This window comes from Lithobates pipiens, unplaced genomic scaffold (assembly GCF_037356315.1).
Source record: "Lithobates pipiens isolate NorthernLeopardFrog02 unplaced genomic scaffold, aLitPip1_a1.2 Scaffold_3, whole genome shotgun sequence".
Classification (NCBI taxonomy): Eukaryota; Metazoa; Chordata; class Amphibia; order Anura; family Ranidae; genus Lithobates; species Lithobates pipiens.
The window spans coordinates 206,471,036-206,485,958 of record NW_027507790.1 but is presented as its reverse complement, the minus strand read 5'-3'; the positions used below and the strand labels follow the sequence as shown (position 1 = coordinate 206,485,958).

At 48.0% G+C, this 14,923-nt stretch overlaps 15 non-coding genes across 15 annotated transcripts; all 15 read left to right on the top strand.

Annotated features, from left to right (window-relative positions):
* The first annotated feature begins 408 nt into the window (after nucleotides 1-408).
* On the top strand, nucleotides 409-574 carry LOC143941731 (U1 spliceosomal RNA). Its single transcript, XR_013264408.1, has one exon. It is a non-coding gene; the product is annotated as a U1 spliceosomal RNA (small nuclear RNA).
* Nucleotides 575-1,149: 575 nt separating this feature from the next.
* LOC143941701 (U1 spliceosomal RNA) lies at nucleotides 1,150-1,313 on the top strand. Its single transcript, XR_013264381.1, has one exon. It is a non-coding gene; the product is annotated as a U1 spliceosomal RNA (small nuclear RNA).
* A 575-nt stretch (nucleotides 1,314-1,888) lies between these two features.
* LOC143941706 (U1 spliceosomal RNA) lies at nucleotides 1,889-2,052 on the top strand. The gene has a single exon (XR_013264386.1). It is a non-coding gene; the product is annotated as a U1 spliceosomal RNA (small nuclear RNA).
* A 567-nt stretch (nucleotides 2,053-2,619) lies between these two features.
* Nucleotides 2,620-2,783, top strand: LOC143941648 (U1 spliceosomal RNA). The gene has a single exon (XR_013264330.1). It is a non-coding gene; the product is annotated as a U1 spliceosomal RNA (small nuclear RNA).
* A 579-nt stretch (nucleotides 2,784-3,362) lies between these two features.
* On the top strand, nucleotides 3,363-3,526 carry LOC143941719 (U1 spliceosomal RNA). The gene has a single exon (XR_013264398.1). It is a non-coding gene; the product is annotated as a U1 spliceosomal RNA (small nuclear RNA).
* A 564-nt stretch (nucleotides 3,527-4,090) lies between these two features.
* On the top strand, nucleotides 4,091-4,254 carry LOC143941694 (U1 spliceosomal RNA). Its single transcript, XR_013264375.1, has one exon. It is a non-coding gene; the product is annotated as a U1 spliceosomal RNA (small nuclear RNA).
* A 572-nt stretch (nucleotides 4,255-4,826) lies between these two features.
* On the top strand, nucleotides 4,827-4,990 carry LOC143941647 (U1 spliceosomal RNA). The gene has a single exon (XR_013264329.1). It is a non-coding gene; the product is annotated as a U1 spliceosomal RNA (small nuclear RNA).
* Nucleotides 4,991-5,563: 573 nt separating this feature from the next.
* LOC143941646 (U1 spliceosomal RNA) lies at nucleotides 5,564-5,727 on the top strand. Its single transcript, XR_013264328.1, has one exon. It is a non-coding gene; the product is annotated as a U1 spliceosomal RNA (small nuclear RNA).
* A 573-nt stretch (nucleotides 5,728-6,300) lies between these two features.
* LOC143941718 (U1 spliceosomal RNA) lies at nucleotides 6,301-6,464 on the top strand. The gene has a single exon (XR_013264397.1). It is a non-coding gene; the product is annotated as a U1 spliceosomal RNA (small nuclear RNA).
* Nucleotides 6,465-7,030: 566 nt separating this feature from the next.
* On the top strand, nucleotides 7,031-7,194 carry LOC143941645 (U1 spliceosomal RNA). Its single transcript, XR_013264327.1, has one exon. It is a non-coding gene; the product is annotated as a U1 spliceosomal RNA (small nuclear RNA).
* Nucleotides 7,195-7,766: 572 nt separating this feature from the next.
* On the top strand, nucleotides 7,767-7,930 carry LOC143941644 (U1 spliceosomal RNA). Its single transcript, XR_013264326.1, has one exon. It is a non-coding gene; the product is annotated as a U1 spliceosomal RNA (small nuclear RNA).
* A 573-nt stretch (nucleotides 7,931-8,503) lies between these two features.
* LOC143941643 (U1 spliceosomal RNA) lies at nucleotides 8,504-8,667 on the top strand. The gene has a single exon (XR_013264325.1). It is a non-coding gene; the product is annotated as a U1 spliceosomal RNA (small nuclear RNA).
* A 573-nt stretch (nucleotides 8,668-9,240) lies between these two features.
* Nucleotides 9,241-9,404, top strand: LOC143941642 (U1 spliceosomal RNA). The gene has a single exon (XR_013264324.1). It is a non-coding gene; the product is annotated as a U1 spliceosomal RNA (small nuclear RNA).
* A 573-nt stretch (nucleotides 9,405-9,977) lies between these two features.
* LOC143941641 (U1 spliceosomal RNA) lies at nucleotides 9,978-10,141 on the top strand. Its single transcript, XR_013264323.1, has one exon. It is a non-coding gene; the product is annotated as a U1 spliceosomal RNA (small nuclear RNA).
* A 573-nt stretch (nucleotides 10,142-10,714) lies between these two features.
* Nucleotides 10,715-10,878, top strand: LOC143941640 (U1 spliceosomal RNA). Its single transcript, XR_013264322.1, has one exon. It is a non-coding gene; the product is annotated as a U1 spliceosomal RNA (small nuclear RNA).
* Nucleotides 10,879-14,923: the final 4,045 nt, after the last annotated feature.

Genomic DNA, 14,923 nt, shown 5'->3' with positions numbered 1-14,923 from the left:
TTCTAGTTCAGGTAGCGGGAATTAAAGATTTAAACTATGAGTTGGTTCTTTATGGCAAGGTGGAGACTATACCACAGGCTAAATTTGTGATTTTATGGAAAATGATAAACTGTTTCAAAGAAGCTCTGTGGAAAGTCAGAAATAAGATAATCTTTAATTCTAATGAGGTAACAGTTAATGAATGCATGTCTTTGAGTTTTTGTGCAATGCGTTTATATGTTTTGCTTGATGAAAAGCATTCTACAAACAAAAGCAAGTTGTGGTGTCAAGAAAAATGGTTTACATCTTCAAACTAACTAATGGAAAATTAGATTGTAAAGTATGATATGTGGACTCTGTATCATTTACTTATGTATACCTGTTAAAAAGCATTGTAAAGTTGAAATGTGAACTTTTATATTATATTATTTATTGACCTAATAAAGTTTTTAAAAAACAAAAACGAAGGTGGTTCTCCCAGGGCGAGGCTCGGCCATTGCACTCCGGCTGTGCTGACCCCTGCGATTTCCTCAAATGCAGGAAACTCGACTGCATAATTTGTGGTAGTGGGGGACTGCGTTCGCGCTTTCCCCTGATTATTCCTAGTTCAAAGACAGACAGCTTAACAGAAGAAACAGCCTTTGTCGTGTTGTTTTTTTTGTTTTTGTTTTTTGACCAGGTTTCCTCTAGCACCTGTTCCTTTCTCAGGTATGCAGTGGTGTTGTTGTTTCAATGCTAGTACACTGTGCAGGCCTTCTACCATGGTTCAGCGCGTCAGCCACTCACTTGTCCTGATTCGACCCATATCTGGATGATGCATGCTTTCCATAGCTCTACGCGACGGGACAACAGGCCTCGTTTCACAAGTGGAAGCTGCGTTGTGCCTGGATGCTTCGTTGCCGCCCCTCTATGCAAATATATATATGTGCTGCTGTAGCGTAGAATGAGAGACTGCTGGATACCCTTGCATGCATGAAGACATTTCAGAGGCTTCCTGGGTGGGCTACCAAAACGAAACCAATAGGCCTGACTGTTGACAGGGATGGTGTGCCTTGCTGAGGGAATAGCTCCGATTGAAGCTAGTTTTCCAGCAGGCACCCAGAAAGCCCCTCCGTAACCTGGTGGAGGCGTACCCCTGACCGGGGGGTGCTAGAGTGACGATTCCAACTCATACTTACCTGGCAGGGGAGACACCATGATCACGAAGGTGGTTCTCCCAGGGCGAGGCTCGGCCATTGCACTCCGGCTGTGCTGACCCCTGCGATTTCCTCAAATGCAGGAAACTCAACTGCATAATTTGTGGTAGTGGGGGACTGCGTTCGCGCTTTCCCCTGATTATTCCTAGTTCAAAGACAGACAGCTTAACAGAAGAAACAGCCTTTGTCGTGTTGTTTTTTTTGTTTTTGTTTTTTGACCAGGTTTCCTCTAGCACCTGTTCCTTTCTCAGGTATGCAGTGGTGTTGTTGTTTCAATGCTAGTACACTGTGCAGGCCTTCTACCATGGTTCAGCGCGTCAGCCACTCACTTGTCCTGATTCGACCCATATCTGGATGATGCATGCTTTCCATAGCTCTACGCGACGGGACAACAGGCCTCGTTTCACAAGTGGAAGCTGCGTTGTGCCTGGATGCTTCGTTGCCGCCCCTCTATGCAAATATATATATGTGCTGCTGTAGCGTAGAATGAGAGACTGCTGGATACCCTTGCATGCATGAAGACATTTCAGAGGCTTCCTGGGTGGGCTACCAAAACGAAACCAATAGGCCTGACTGTTGACAGGGATGGTGTGCCTTGCTGATGGAATAGCTCCGATTGAAGCTAGTTTTCCAGCAGGCACCCAGAAAGCCCCTCCGTAACCTGGTGGAGGCGTACCCCTGACCGGGGGGTGCTAGAGTGACGATTCCAACTCATACTTACCTGGCAGGGGAGACACCATGATCACGAAGGTGGTTCTCCCAGGGCGGGGCTCGGCCATTGCACTCCGGCTGTGCTGACCCCTGCGATTTCCTCAAATGCAGGAAACTCGACTGCATAATTTGTGGTAGTGGGGGACTGCATTCGCGCTTTCCCCTGATTATTCCTAGTTCAAAGACAGACAGCTTAACAGAAGAAATAGCCTTTGTCGTGTTGTTTTTTTTGTTTTTTGACCAGGTTTCCTCTAGCACCTGTTCCTTTCTCAGGTATGCAGTGGTGTTGTTGTTTCAATGCTAGTACACTGTGCAGGCCTTCTACCATGGTTCAGCGCGTCAGCCACTCACTTGTCCTGATTCGACCCATATCTGGATGATGCATGCTTTCCATAGCTCTACGCGACGGGACAACAGGCCTCGTTTCACAAGTGGAAGCTGCGTTGTGCCTGGATGCTTCGTTGCCGCCCCTCTATGCAAATATATATGTGCTGCTGTAGCGTAGAATGAGAGACTGCTGGATACCCTTGCATGCATGAAGACATTTCAGAGGCTTCCTGGGTGGGCTACCAAAACGAAACCAATAGGCCTGACTGTTGACAGGGATGGTGTGCCTTGCTGATGGAATAGCTCCGATTGAAGCTAGTTTTCCAGCAGGCACCCAGAAAGCCCCTCCGTAACCTGGTGGAGGCGTACCCCTGACCGGGGGGTGCTAGAGTGACGATTCCAACTCATACTTACCTGGCAGGGGAGACACCATGATCACGAAGGTGGTTCTCCCAGGGCGAGGCTCGGCCATTGCACTCCGGCTGTGCTGACCCCTGCGATTTCCTCAAATGCAGGAAACTCGACTGCATAATTTGTGGTAGTGGGGGACTGCGTTCGCGCTTTCCCCTGATTATTCCTAGTTCAAAGACAGACAGCTTAACAGAAGAAACAGCCTTTGTCGTGTTGTTTTTTTTGTTTTTGTTTTTGTTTTTTGACCAGGTTTCCTCTAGCACCTGTTCCTTTCTCAGGTATGCAGTGGTGTTGTTGTTTCAATGCTAGTACACTGTGCAGGCCTTCTACCATGGTTCAGCGCGTCAGCCACTCACTTGTACTGATTCGACCCATATCTGGATGATGCATGCTTTCCATAGCTCTACGCGACGGGACAACAGGCCTCGTTTCACAAGTGGAAGCTGCGTTGTGCCTGGATGCTTCGTTGCCGCCCCTCTATGCAAATATATATGTGCTGCTGTAGCGTAGAATGAGAGACTGCTGGATACCCTTGCATGCATGAAGACATTTCAGAGGCTTCCTGGGTGGGCTACCAAAACGAAACCAATAGGCCTGACTGTTGACAGGGATGGTGTGCCTTGCTGATGGAATAGCTCCGATTGAAGCTAGTTTTCCAGCAGGCACCCAGAAAGCCCCTCCGTAACCTGGTGGAGGCGTACCCCTGACCGGGGGGTGCTAGAGTGACGATTCCAACTCATACTTACCTGGCAGGGGGGACACCATGATCACGAAGGTGGTTCTCCCAGGGCGAGGCTCGGCCATTGCACTCCGGCTGTGCTGACCCCTGCGATTTCCTCAAATGCAGGAAACTCGACTGCATAATTTGTGGTAGTGGGAGACTGTGTTCGCGCTTTCCCCTGATTATTCCTAGTTCAAAGACAGACAGCTTAACAGAAGAAACAGCCTTTGTCGTGTTGTTTTTGTTTTTTGACCAGGTTTCCTCTAGCACCTGTTCCTTTCTCAGGTATGCAGTGGTGTTGTTGTTTCAATGCTAGTACACTGTGCAGGCCTTCTACCATGGTTCAGCGCGTCAGCCACTCACTTGTCCTGATTCGACCCATATCTGGATGATGCATGCTTTCCATAGCTCTACGCGACGGGACAACAGGCCTCGTTTCACAAGTGGAAGCTGCGTTGTGCCTGGATGCTTCGTTGCCGCCCCTCTATGCAAATATATATGTGCTGCTGTAGCGTAGAATGAGAGACTGCTGGATACCCTTGCATGCATGAAGACATTTCAGAGGCTTCCTGGGTGGGCTACCAAAACGAAACCAATAGGCCTGACTGTTGACAGGGATGGTGTGCCTTGCTGATGGAATAGCTCCGATTGAAGCTAGTTTTCCAGCAGGCACCCAGAAAGCCCCTCCGTAACCTGGTGGAGGCGTACCCCTGACCGGGGGGTGCTAGAGTGACGATTCCAACTCATACTTACCTGGCAGGGGAGACACCATGATCACGAAGGTGGTTCTCCCAGGGCGAGGCTCGGCCATTGCACTCCGGCTGTGCTGACCCCTGCGTTTTCCTCAAATGCAGGAAACTCGACTGCATAATTTGTGGTAGTGGGGGACTGCGTTCGCGCTTTCCCCTGATTATTCCTAGTTCAAAGACAGACAGCTTAACAGAAGAAACAGCCTTTGTCGTGTTGTTTTTTTGGTTTTGTTTTTTGACCAGGTTTCCTCTAGCACCTGTTCCTTTCTCAGGTATGCAGTGGTGTTGTTGTTTCAATGCTAGTACACTGTGCAGGCCTTCTACCATGGTTCAGCGCGTCAGCCACTCACTTGTCCTGATTCGACCCATATCTGGATGATGCATGCTTTCCATAGCTCTACGCGACGGGACAACAGGCCTCGTTTCACAAGTGGAAGCTGCGTTGTGCCTGGATGCTTCGTTGCCGCCCCTCTATGCAAATATATATGTGCTGCTGTAGCGTAGAATGAGAGACTGCTGGATACCCTTGCATGCATGAAGACATTTCAGAGGCTTCCTGGGTGGGCTACCAAAACGAAACCAATAGGCCTGACTGTTGACAGGGATGGTGTGCCTTGCTGATGGAATAGCTCCGATTGAAGCTAGTTTTCCAGCAGGCACCCAGAAAGCCCCTCCGTAACCTGGTGGAGGCGTACCCCTGACCGGGGGGTGCTAGAGTGACGATTCCAACTCATACTTACCTGGCAGGGGAGACACCATGATCACGAAGGTGGTTCTCCCAGGGCGAGGCTCGGCCATTGCACTCCGGCTGTGCTGACCCCTGCGATTTCCTCAAATGCAGGAAACTCGACTGCATAATTTGTGGTAGTGGGGGACTGCGTTCGCGCTTTCCCCTGATTATTCCTAGTTCAAAGACAGACAGCTTAACAGAAGAAACAGCCTTTGTCGTGTTGTTTTTTTTGTTTTTGTTTTTTGACCAGGTTTCCTCTAGCACCTGTTCCTTTCTCAGGTATGCAGTGGTGTTGTTGTTTCAATGCTAGTACACTGTGCAGGCCTTCTACCATGGTTCAGCGCGTCAGCCACTCACTTGTCCTGATTCGACCCATATCTGGATGATGCATGCTTTCCATAGCTCTACGCGACGGGACAACAGGCCTCGTTTCACAAGTGGAAGCTGCGTTGTGCCTGGATGCTTCGTTGCCGCCCCTCTATGCAAATATATATGTGCTGCTGTAGCGTAGAATGAGAGACTGCTGGATACCCTTGCATGCATGAAGACATTTCAGAGGCTTCCTGGGTGGGCTACCAAAACGAAACCAATAGGCCTGACTGTTGACAGGGATGGTGTGCCTTGCTGATGGAATAGCTCCGATTGAAGCTAGTTTTCCAGCAGGCACCCAGAAAGCCCCTCCGTAACCTGGTGGAGGCGTACCCCTGACCGGGGGGTGCTAGAGTGACGATTCCAACTCATACTTACCTGGCAGGGGAGACACCATGATCACGAAGGTGGTTCTCCCAGGGCGAGGCTCGGCCATTGCACTCCGGCTGTGCTGACCCCTGCGATTTCCTCAAATGCAGGAAACTCGACTGCATAATTTGTGGTAGTGGGGGACTGCGTTCGCGCTTTCCCCTGATTATTCCTAGTTCAAAGACAGACAGCTTAACAGAAGAAACAGCCTTTGTCGTGTTGTTTTTTTTGTTTTTGTTTTTTGACCAGGTTTCCTCTAGCACCTGTTCCTTTCTCAGGTATGCAGTGGTGTTGTTGTTTCAATGCTAGTACACTGTGCAGGCCTTCTACCATGGTTCAGCGCGTCAGCCACTCACTTGTACTGATTCGACCCATATCTGGATGATGCATGCTTTCCATAGCTCTACGCGACGGGACAACAGGCCTCGTTTCACAAGTGGAAGCTGCGTTGTGCCTGGATGCTTCGTTGCCGCCCCTCTATGCAAATATATATGTGCTGCTGTAGCGTAGAATGAGAGACTGCTGGATACCCTTGCATGCATGAAGACATTTCAGAGGCTTCCTGGGTGGGCTACCAAAACGAAACCAATAGGCCTGACTGTTGACAGGGATGGTGTGCCTTGCTGATGGAATAGCTCCGATTGAAGCTAGTTTTCCAGCAGGCACCCAGAAAGCCCCTCCGTAACCTGGTGGAGGCGTACCCCTGACCGGGGGGTGCTAGAGTGACGATTCCAACTCATACTTACCTGGCAGGGGGGACACCATGATCACGAAGGTGGTTCTCCCAGGGCGAGGCTCGGCCATTGCACTCCGGCTGTGCTGACCCCTGCGATTTCCTCAAATGCAGGAAACTCGACTGCATAATTTGTGGTAGTGGGAGACTGTGTTCGCGCTTTCCCCTGATTATTCCTAGTTCAAAGACAGACAGCTTAACAGAAGAAACAGCCTTTGTCGTGTTGTTTTTGTTTTTTGACCAGGTTTCCTCTAGCACCTGTTCCTTTCTCAGGTATGCAGTGGTGTTGTTGTTTCAATGCTAGTACACTGTGCAGGCCTTCTACCATGGTTCAGCGCGTCAGCCACTCACTTGTCCTGATTCGACCCATATCTGGATGATGCATGCTTTCCATAGCTCTACGCGACGGGACAACAGGCCTCGTTTCACAAGTGGAAGCTGCGTTGTGCCTGGATGCTTCGTTGCCGCCCCTCTATGCAAATATATATATGTGCTGCTGTAGCGTAGAATGAGAGACTGCTGGATACCCTTGCATGCATGAAGACATTTCAGAGGCTTCCTGGGTGGGCTACCAAAACGAAACCAATAGGCCTGACTGTTGACAGGGATGGTGTGCCTTGCTGATGGAATAGCTCCGATTGAAGCTAGTTTTCCAGCAGGCACCCAGAAAGCCCCTCCGTAACCTGGTGGAGGCGTACCCCTGACCGGGGGGTGCTAGAGTGACGATTCCAACTCATACTTACCTGGCAGGGGAGACACCATGATCACGAAGGTGGTTCTCCCAGGGCGAGGCTCGGCCATTGCACTCCGGCTGTGCTGACCCCTGCGATTTCCTCAAATGCAGGAAACTCGACTGCATAATTTGTGGTAGTGGGGGACTGCGTTCGCGCTTTCCCCTGATTATTCCTAGTTCAAAGACAGACAGCTTAACAGAAGAAACAGCCTTTGTCGTGTTGTTTTTTTGGTTTTGTTTTTTGACCAGGTTTCCTCTAGCACCTGTTCCTTTCTCAGGTATGCAGTGGTGTTGTTGTTTCAATGCTAGTACACTGTGCAGGCCTTCTACCATGGTTCAGCGCGTCAGCCACTCACTTGTCCTGATTCGACCCATATCTGGATGATGCATGCTTTCCATAGCTCTACGCGACGGGACAACAGGCCTCGTTTCACAAGTGGAAGCTGCGTTGTGCCTGGATGCTTCGTTGCCGCCCCTCTATGCAAATATATATGTGCTGCTGTAGCGTAGAATGAGAGACTGCTGGATACCCTTGCATGCATGAAGACATTTCAGAGGCTTCCTGGGTGGGCTACCAAAACGAAACCAATAGGCCTGACTGTTGACAGGGATGGTGTGCCTTGCTGATGGAATAGCTCCGATTGAAGCTAGTTTTCCAGCAGGCACCCAGAAAGCCCCTCCGTAACCTGGTGGAGGCGTACCCCTGACCGGGGGGTGCTAGAGTGACGATTCCAACTCATACTTACCTGGCAGGGGAGACACCATGATCACGAAGGTGGTTCTCCCAGGGCGAGGCTCGGCCATTGCACTCCGGCTGTGCTGACCCCTGCGATTTCCTCAAATGCAGGAAACTCGACTGCATAATTTGTGGTAGTGGGGGACTGCGTTCGCGCTTTCCCCTGATTATTCCTAGTTCAAAGACAGACAGCTTAACAGAAGAAACAGCCTTTGTCGTGTTGTTTTTTTTGTTTTTGTTTTTTGACCAGGTTTCCTCTAGCACCTGTTCCTTTCTCAGGTATGCAGTGGTGTTGTTGTTTCAATGCTAGTACACTGTGCAGGCCTTCTACCATGGTTCAGCGCGTCAGCCACTCACTTGTCCTGATTCGACCCATATCTGGATGATGCATGCTTTCCATAGCTCTACGCGACGGGACAACAGGCCTCGTTTCACAAGTGGAAGCTGCGTTGTGCCTGGATGCTTCGTTGCCGCCCCTCTATGCAAATATATATGTGCTGCTGTAGCGTAGAATGAGAGACTGCTGGATACCCTTGCATGCATGAAGACATTTCAGAGGCTTCCTGGGTGGGCTACCAAAACGAAACCAATAGGCCTGACTGTTGACAGGGATGGTGTGCCTTGCTGATGGAATAGCTCCGATTGAAGCTAGTTTTCCAGCAGGCACCCAGAAAGCCCCTCCGTAACCTGGTGGAGGCGTACCCCTGACCGGGGGGTGCTAGAGTGACGATTCCAACTCATACTTACCTGGCAGGGGAGACACCATGATCACGAAGGTGGTTCTCCCAGGGCGAGGCTCGGCCATTGCACTCCGGCTGTGCTGACCCCTGCGATTTCCTCAAATGCAGGAAACTCGACTGCATAATTTGTGGTAGTGGGGGACTGCGTTCGCGCTTTCCCCTGATTATTCCTAGTTCAAAGACAGACAGCTTAACAGAAGAAACAGCCTTTGTCGTGTTGTTTTTTTTGTTTTTGTTTTTTGACCAGGTTTCCTCTAGCACCTGTTCCTTTCTCAGGTATGCAGTGGTGTTGTTGTTTCAATGCTAGTACACTGTGCAGGCCTTCTACCATGGTTCAGCGCGTCAGCCACTCACTTGTCCTGATTCGACCCATATCTGGATGATGCATGCTTTCCATAGCTCTACGCGACGGGACAACAGGCCTCGTTTCACAAGTGGAAGCTGCGTTGTGCCTGGATGCTTCGTTGCCGCCCCTCTATGCAAATATATATGTGCTGCTGTAGCGTAGAATGAGAGACTGCTGGATACCCTTGCATGCATGAAGACATTTCAGAGGCTTCCTGGGTGGGCTACCAAAACGAAACCAATAGGCCTGACTGTTGACAGGGATGGTGTGCCTTGCTGATGGAATAGCTCCGATTGAAGCTAGTTTTCCAGCAGGCACCCAGAAAGCCCCTCCGTAACCTGGTGGAGGCGTACCCCTGACCGGGGGGTGCTAGAGTGACGATTCCAACTCATACTTACCTGGCAGGGGAGACACCATGATCACGAAGGTGGTTCTCCCAGGGCGAGGCTCGGCCATTGCACTCCGGCTGTGCTGACCCCTGCGATTTCCTCAAATGCAGGAAACTCGACTGCATAATTTGTGGTAGTGGGGGACTGCGTTCGCGCTTTCCCCTGATTATTCCTAGTTCAAAGACAGACAGCTTAACAGAAGAAACAGCCTTTGTCGTGTTGTTTTTTTTGTTTTTGTTTTTTGACCAGGTTTCCTCTAGCACCTGTTCCTTTCTCAGGTATGCAGTGGTGTTGTTGTTTCAATGCTAGTACACTGTGCAGGCCTTCTACCATGGTTCAGCGCGTCAGCCACTCACTTGTCCTGATTCGACCCATATCTGGATGATGCATGCTTTCCATAGCTCTACGCGACGGGACAACAGGCCTCGTTTCACAAGTGGAAGCTGCGTTGTGCCTGGATGCTTCGTTGCCGCCCCTCTATGCAAATATATATGTGCTGCTGTAGCGTAGAATGAGAGACTGCTGGATACCCTTGCATGCATGAAGACATTTCAGAGGCTTCCTGGGTGGGCTACCAAAACGAAACCAATAGGCCTGACTGTTGACAGGGATGGTGTGCCTTGCTGATGGAATAGCTCCGATTGAAGCTAGTTTTCCAGCAGGCACCCAGAAAGCCCCTCCGTAACCTGGTGGAGGCGTACCCCTGACCGGGGGGTGCTAGAGTGACGATTCCAACTCATACTTACCTGGCAGGGGAGACACCATGATCACGAAGGTGGTTCTCCCAGGGCGAGGCTCGGCCATTGCACTCCGGCTGTGCTGACCCCTGCGATTTCCTCAAATGCAGGAAACTCGACTGCATAATTTGTGGTAGTGGGGGACTGCGTTCGCGCTTTCCCCTGATTATTCCTAGTTCAAAGACAGACAGCTTAACAGAAGAAACAGCCTTTGTCGTGTTGTTTTTTTTGTTTTTGTTTTTTGACCAGGTTTCCTCTAGCACCTGTTCCTTTCTCAGGTATGCAGTGGTGTTGTTGTTTCAATGCTAGTACACTGTGCAGGCCTTCTACCATGGTTCAGCGCGTCAGCCACTCACTTGTCCTGATTCGACCCATATCTGGATGATGCATGCTTTCCATAGCTCTACGCGACGGGACAACAGGCCTCGTTTCACAAGTGGAAGCTGCGTTGTGCCTGGATGCTTCGTTGCCGCCCCTCTATGCAAATATATATGTGCTGCTGTAGCGTAGAATGAGAGACTGCTGGATACCCTTGCATGCATGAAGACATTTCAGAGGCTTCCTGGGTGGGCTACCAAAACGAAACCAATAGGCCTGACTGTTGACAGGGATGGTGTGCCTTGCTGATGGAATAGCTCCGATTGAAGCTAGTTTTCCAGCAGGCACCCAGAAAGCCCCTCCGTAACCTGGTGGAGGCGTACCCCTGACCGGGGGGTGCTAGAGTGACGATTCCAACTCATACTTACCTGGCAGGGGAGACACCATGATCACGAAGGTGGTTCTCCCAGGGCGAGGCTCGGCCATTGCACTCCGGCTGTGCTGACCCCTGCGATTTCCTCAAATGCAGGAAACTCGACTGCATAATTTGTGGTAGTGGGGGACTGCGTTCGCGCTTTCCCCTGATTATTCCTAGTTCAAAGACAGACAGCTTAACAGAAGAAACAGCCTTTGTCGTGTTGTTTTTGTTTTTTGACCAGGTTTCCTCTAGCACCTGTTCCTTTCTCAGGTATGCAGTGGTGTTGTTGTTTCAATGCTAGTACACTGTGCAGGCCTTCTACCATGGTTCAGCGCGTCAGCCACTCACTTGTCCTGATTCGACCCATATCTGGATGATGCATGCTTTCCATAGCTCTACGCGACGGGACAACAGGCCTCGTTTCACAAGTGGAAGCTGCGTTGTGCCTGGATGCTTCGTTGCCTCCCCTCTATGCAAATATATATGTGCTGCTGTAGCGTAGAATGAGAGACTGCTGGATACCCTTGCATGCATGAAGACATTTCAGAGGCTTCCTGGGTGGGCTACCAAAACGAAACCAATAGGCCTGACTGTTGACAGGGATGGTGTGCCTTGCTGATGGAATAGCTCCGATTGAAGCTAGTTTTCCAGCAGGCACCCAGAAAGCCCCTCCGTAACCTGGTGGAGGCGTACCCCTGACCGGGGGGTGCTAGAGTGACGATTCCAACTCATACTTACCTGGCAGGGGAGACACCATGATCACGAAGGTGGTTCTGGTGCTGTTTGGATAGTATCGCTGGCTGCGCTGCTCTGTGGAGTGTTCATCCCTGGCTTTGAGTCTTTAACTGTCTCATGTTGTCACTGGGTAAGAGCATTTTTCTAATGAGTGAATGCTGGTTACTTCTCTCCTGAATTTATCTCAGCCCTGCAGTTTTACTGAGGGAGAAGCTCTGCTATGGCGGCGGCGGCCAAAAACGCGAATGTTCCGGCTTATGCGCGGGTGAATAATTCTGTCAGACTGCAGTTTGAAGCTGAGAAAAGACAAGAAAGAGGTCTGGAATATATTGTCAAAGATTTGCTGTTTGGACTGTTCCAGTTAACACCGGATAAGATCCTTGCACTACAGGATTATCACGTAAGAGGAGTTTATGATGTTACATTTGTTAATAAGAGAACCTGCCTTGATTTTGTGAGGAAATCGCAGCAGTATTGCAATGATAAGTTATTGGACTGTGTAAAGGTGATTCCACATTATGAGGAAGAGAGTTTACAATTGCTTGTGCTGAAAATGTATAACCCATATTTACCTCAGGAAGACATTACCAGCTGGCTTTCCCTGTTTTGTGACAAGGTAAAGTTTCTACATAAAATTACAAACCAATTTGGGTTGTGGACTGGAAAAAGGAAATACCTTGTATCATTTAAAAAAGACATTCTTCCCCCAGCTCGCTTTAGCATTGGAAAGCATAACGGGGATTTATTTTTTGATGGAATGGGCAGCTTCTGTCGCATATGCCATGTATATGGCCACACAACTGAGCTATGCAAAGAGAGACATAGATGCAGGAATTGTGATTCTTTTGAGCATGAAACTATAGCATGTTCTAATGTAAAAAGATGTAATTTCTGCCTTTGTCCTGGACATATTTATTCAAACTGTCCTCATCGTAACAACACAGAAACACTACAGCAGACTGCTGCAGCTAATTCTGAGGTAAAATCATCTGAGGTAAACTCATTTGAGCGGGAAAATTCAGCTGGCCCAGCGCCATCTGCTGGTGACTTGGAAAATCCTGCAGCTGAATTAATTTCTGCCATTCCTAAAGCAAAAACACCTGTCACAACAGAAAATTCAGCATCACACCAGGTTTTTGTGCCAGAGGAAGAAAAGTCTGTCTTGGAGAAAATTGAGGCTGTATCTGTGGATGGAGCAAGTGGAAAGGAGCAACGCTTAAAATATGTGTCAAAACAATCAGGAAGATCCAGAGAAGGAAAGCAGGCTTTGGAAAAGGGCAAGTGCTCTGGGGATGATGATACACAGCAAGCTGGAAAGTCAAAGGCCAAGAAACTACGCACAGGATCGCCATCTGCGATTGGAGCAAGGAGGGATTTACAAGCAGAAAAGAAGTCATGGGCAGAGGTTGTAAAATCCTCTGCTAGTTTGGATTCAGAGAAAGTGGAGCCCAGCCCCCTTCCAGTGGATTATTTGTCAGGAGATCTATTGTTTGATAATGTGATTCCTATTAATCCAGTCAGTCCGGCATCTCCTAAGCAGACTTTCTTAAACACTGATTTAGTCCACCAATTGAGTAAAGTGATGGGCATGGATTCTTCAGCGGGCAATATGGATTTCTGAGTAAGTCTGGTTTAGGAATCTCTAACTTTTTTCTCCATGGCTGTGTTAGAAGGCTTAACCTTTAATGTGCACTGCATAAAAAGCCAGCTAAGACGCATAACTGTTTTTAACTTTCTGGCGGCTTTTAATGTGAGCGTTTTTTTCCTGCAAGAATGTGCTATACCACACATGAGCAATTACCAGACTTTTGCAAAGGACTGGACTCATGGCCCTTCTGTGTGGTCAGGCTCAAATGGGAATAAAAGCGCAGGAGTTGCTATTCTTTTTAAAGGGCCTGCAAAAATTCACCGTGTACAAGAACTTGTGCCAGGGAGAGTTCTGTTTGTTTCTGTCTCTATTGATGGTATTAAGTGGGATCTGCTAAATGTATATGCATCTCCAACTACAAAAGACCGTATTGAACTATTTGAAAATTTGAACCTCTTTATGGCAAATACTAAACCAACACTTGTAGCAGGTGATTTTAATTGTACTTTACATGCCACAGATAGATATGGTGCAGGTGCTAAAATGACAGATAGATCAGCTAACCTTTTGAAAGCAATGATAACTGATTTCAAGCTAAAAGATATGTTCATGACCCTTAATACAAATGTACCCTTAACTGAGAGAGTTACATGGAAAGGTAATGATGCTGGATCAAGGATTGATTTCATATTTGCTGCTAAGGTTTTAGTGCCATTGTCATGCGTTTATAAAGAGAATGTTATTTCAGACCACAAGGTGGTGATTTTCAAGGTTTCAAGCCCAGCTGAACAAAAAGTGGGAGGAGGCTTTTGGAAATTAAACACCTCCCTGCTGCAAGATGATAAAGTGTATAAGGATTTCAGTAAACTCTATAAGGAGTGGCAGACAGAAAATTTGCACACTAGTAATATCTTAACATGGTGGGATATAGTAAAAGGAAGAATTAAACGTTTTTTCATTAAATTAGGGGTTCGGAAGGCAAAAGAAAAAAGAGAATTTTTTGACCATCTAAATACCCAGCTACAAACCTTCTATAAACTGAAAGGAATAGGCTGTGATGTAGCTGATAATATTTCTACAGCAAAGGAGAATATTAAAAAGTGTCTAGAGGAGAAAGCAAAGGAAATCATTTTTAAAAGCCGTGTAAAACATGTAGAAGAGAATGAAAAGTGTACCAAGTACTTCTTTAGGAGGGTTCCCATTTCAAAAGAAATAATAACAGAAATGGAGGGGGAGAAATCCAGGTGTGGCATAATGGGAAAAGTTTGTTCTTTTTATCAATCTCTATACAACACCAAAAACATTGACAGTGATTTCTTGAATGACACACTCAAAGATATAACTATGGTTCTAAACCAAGAGGATGCAGAGTCCCTAAATGAACTTTTAACTGAAGATGAACTTTTAAAAACCATCAAGAGTTTTCGAAAAGCTAAAGTACCTGGACTGGATGGGTTACCTGTAGAATTTTACTTGCAGTTTTGGGACATTTTGAAAAATGACTTGCTAAATGTATTTAGCAAATGTTTTTTGTATAAAGAGCTGCCACATTCTTGGAGGAGAGGAGTCATCACCCTACTGCCAAAAGAGGGCGACAAAACCCAATTAAAGAACTGGAGGCCTATAACACTCCTTAACCTGGATTATAAAGTCTTTGCTAAAATCCTGGCAAACAGGTTGAAAAGGGTGATAGCTAAAGTGATCCATAGTAACCAGGTGTGCGGTATCCCTGGGCGTAGAATACACCATATTACCAACCTTATAAGGGATTCTATTTGGTACATGGAAGAGCGTAAGCAACCTCTGGCAATTCTGTCTTTAGATTTTGAAAAAGCTTTTGACCACATATCTCACGTGTATCTCTTTAATGTCCTGCACAAAATGGGCA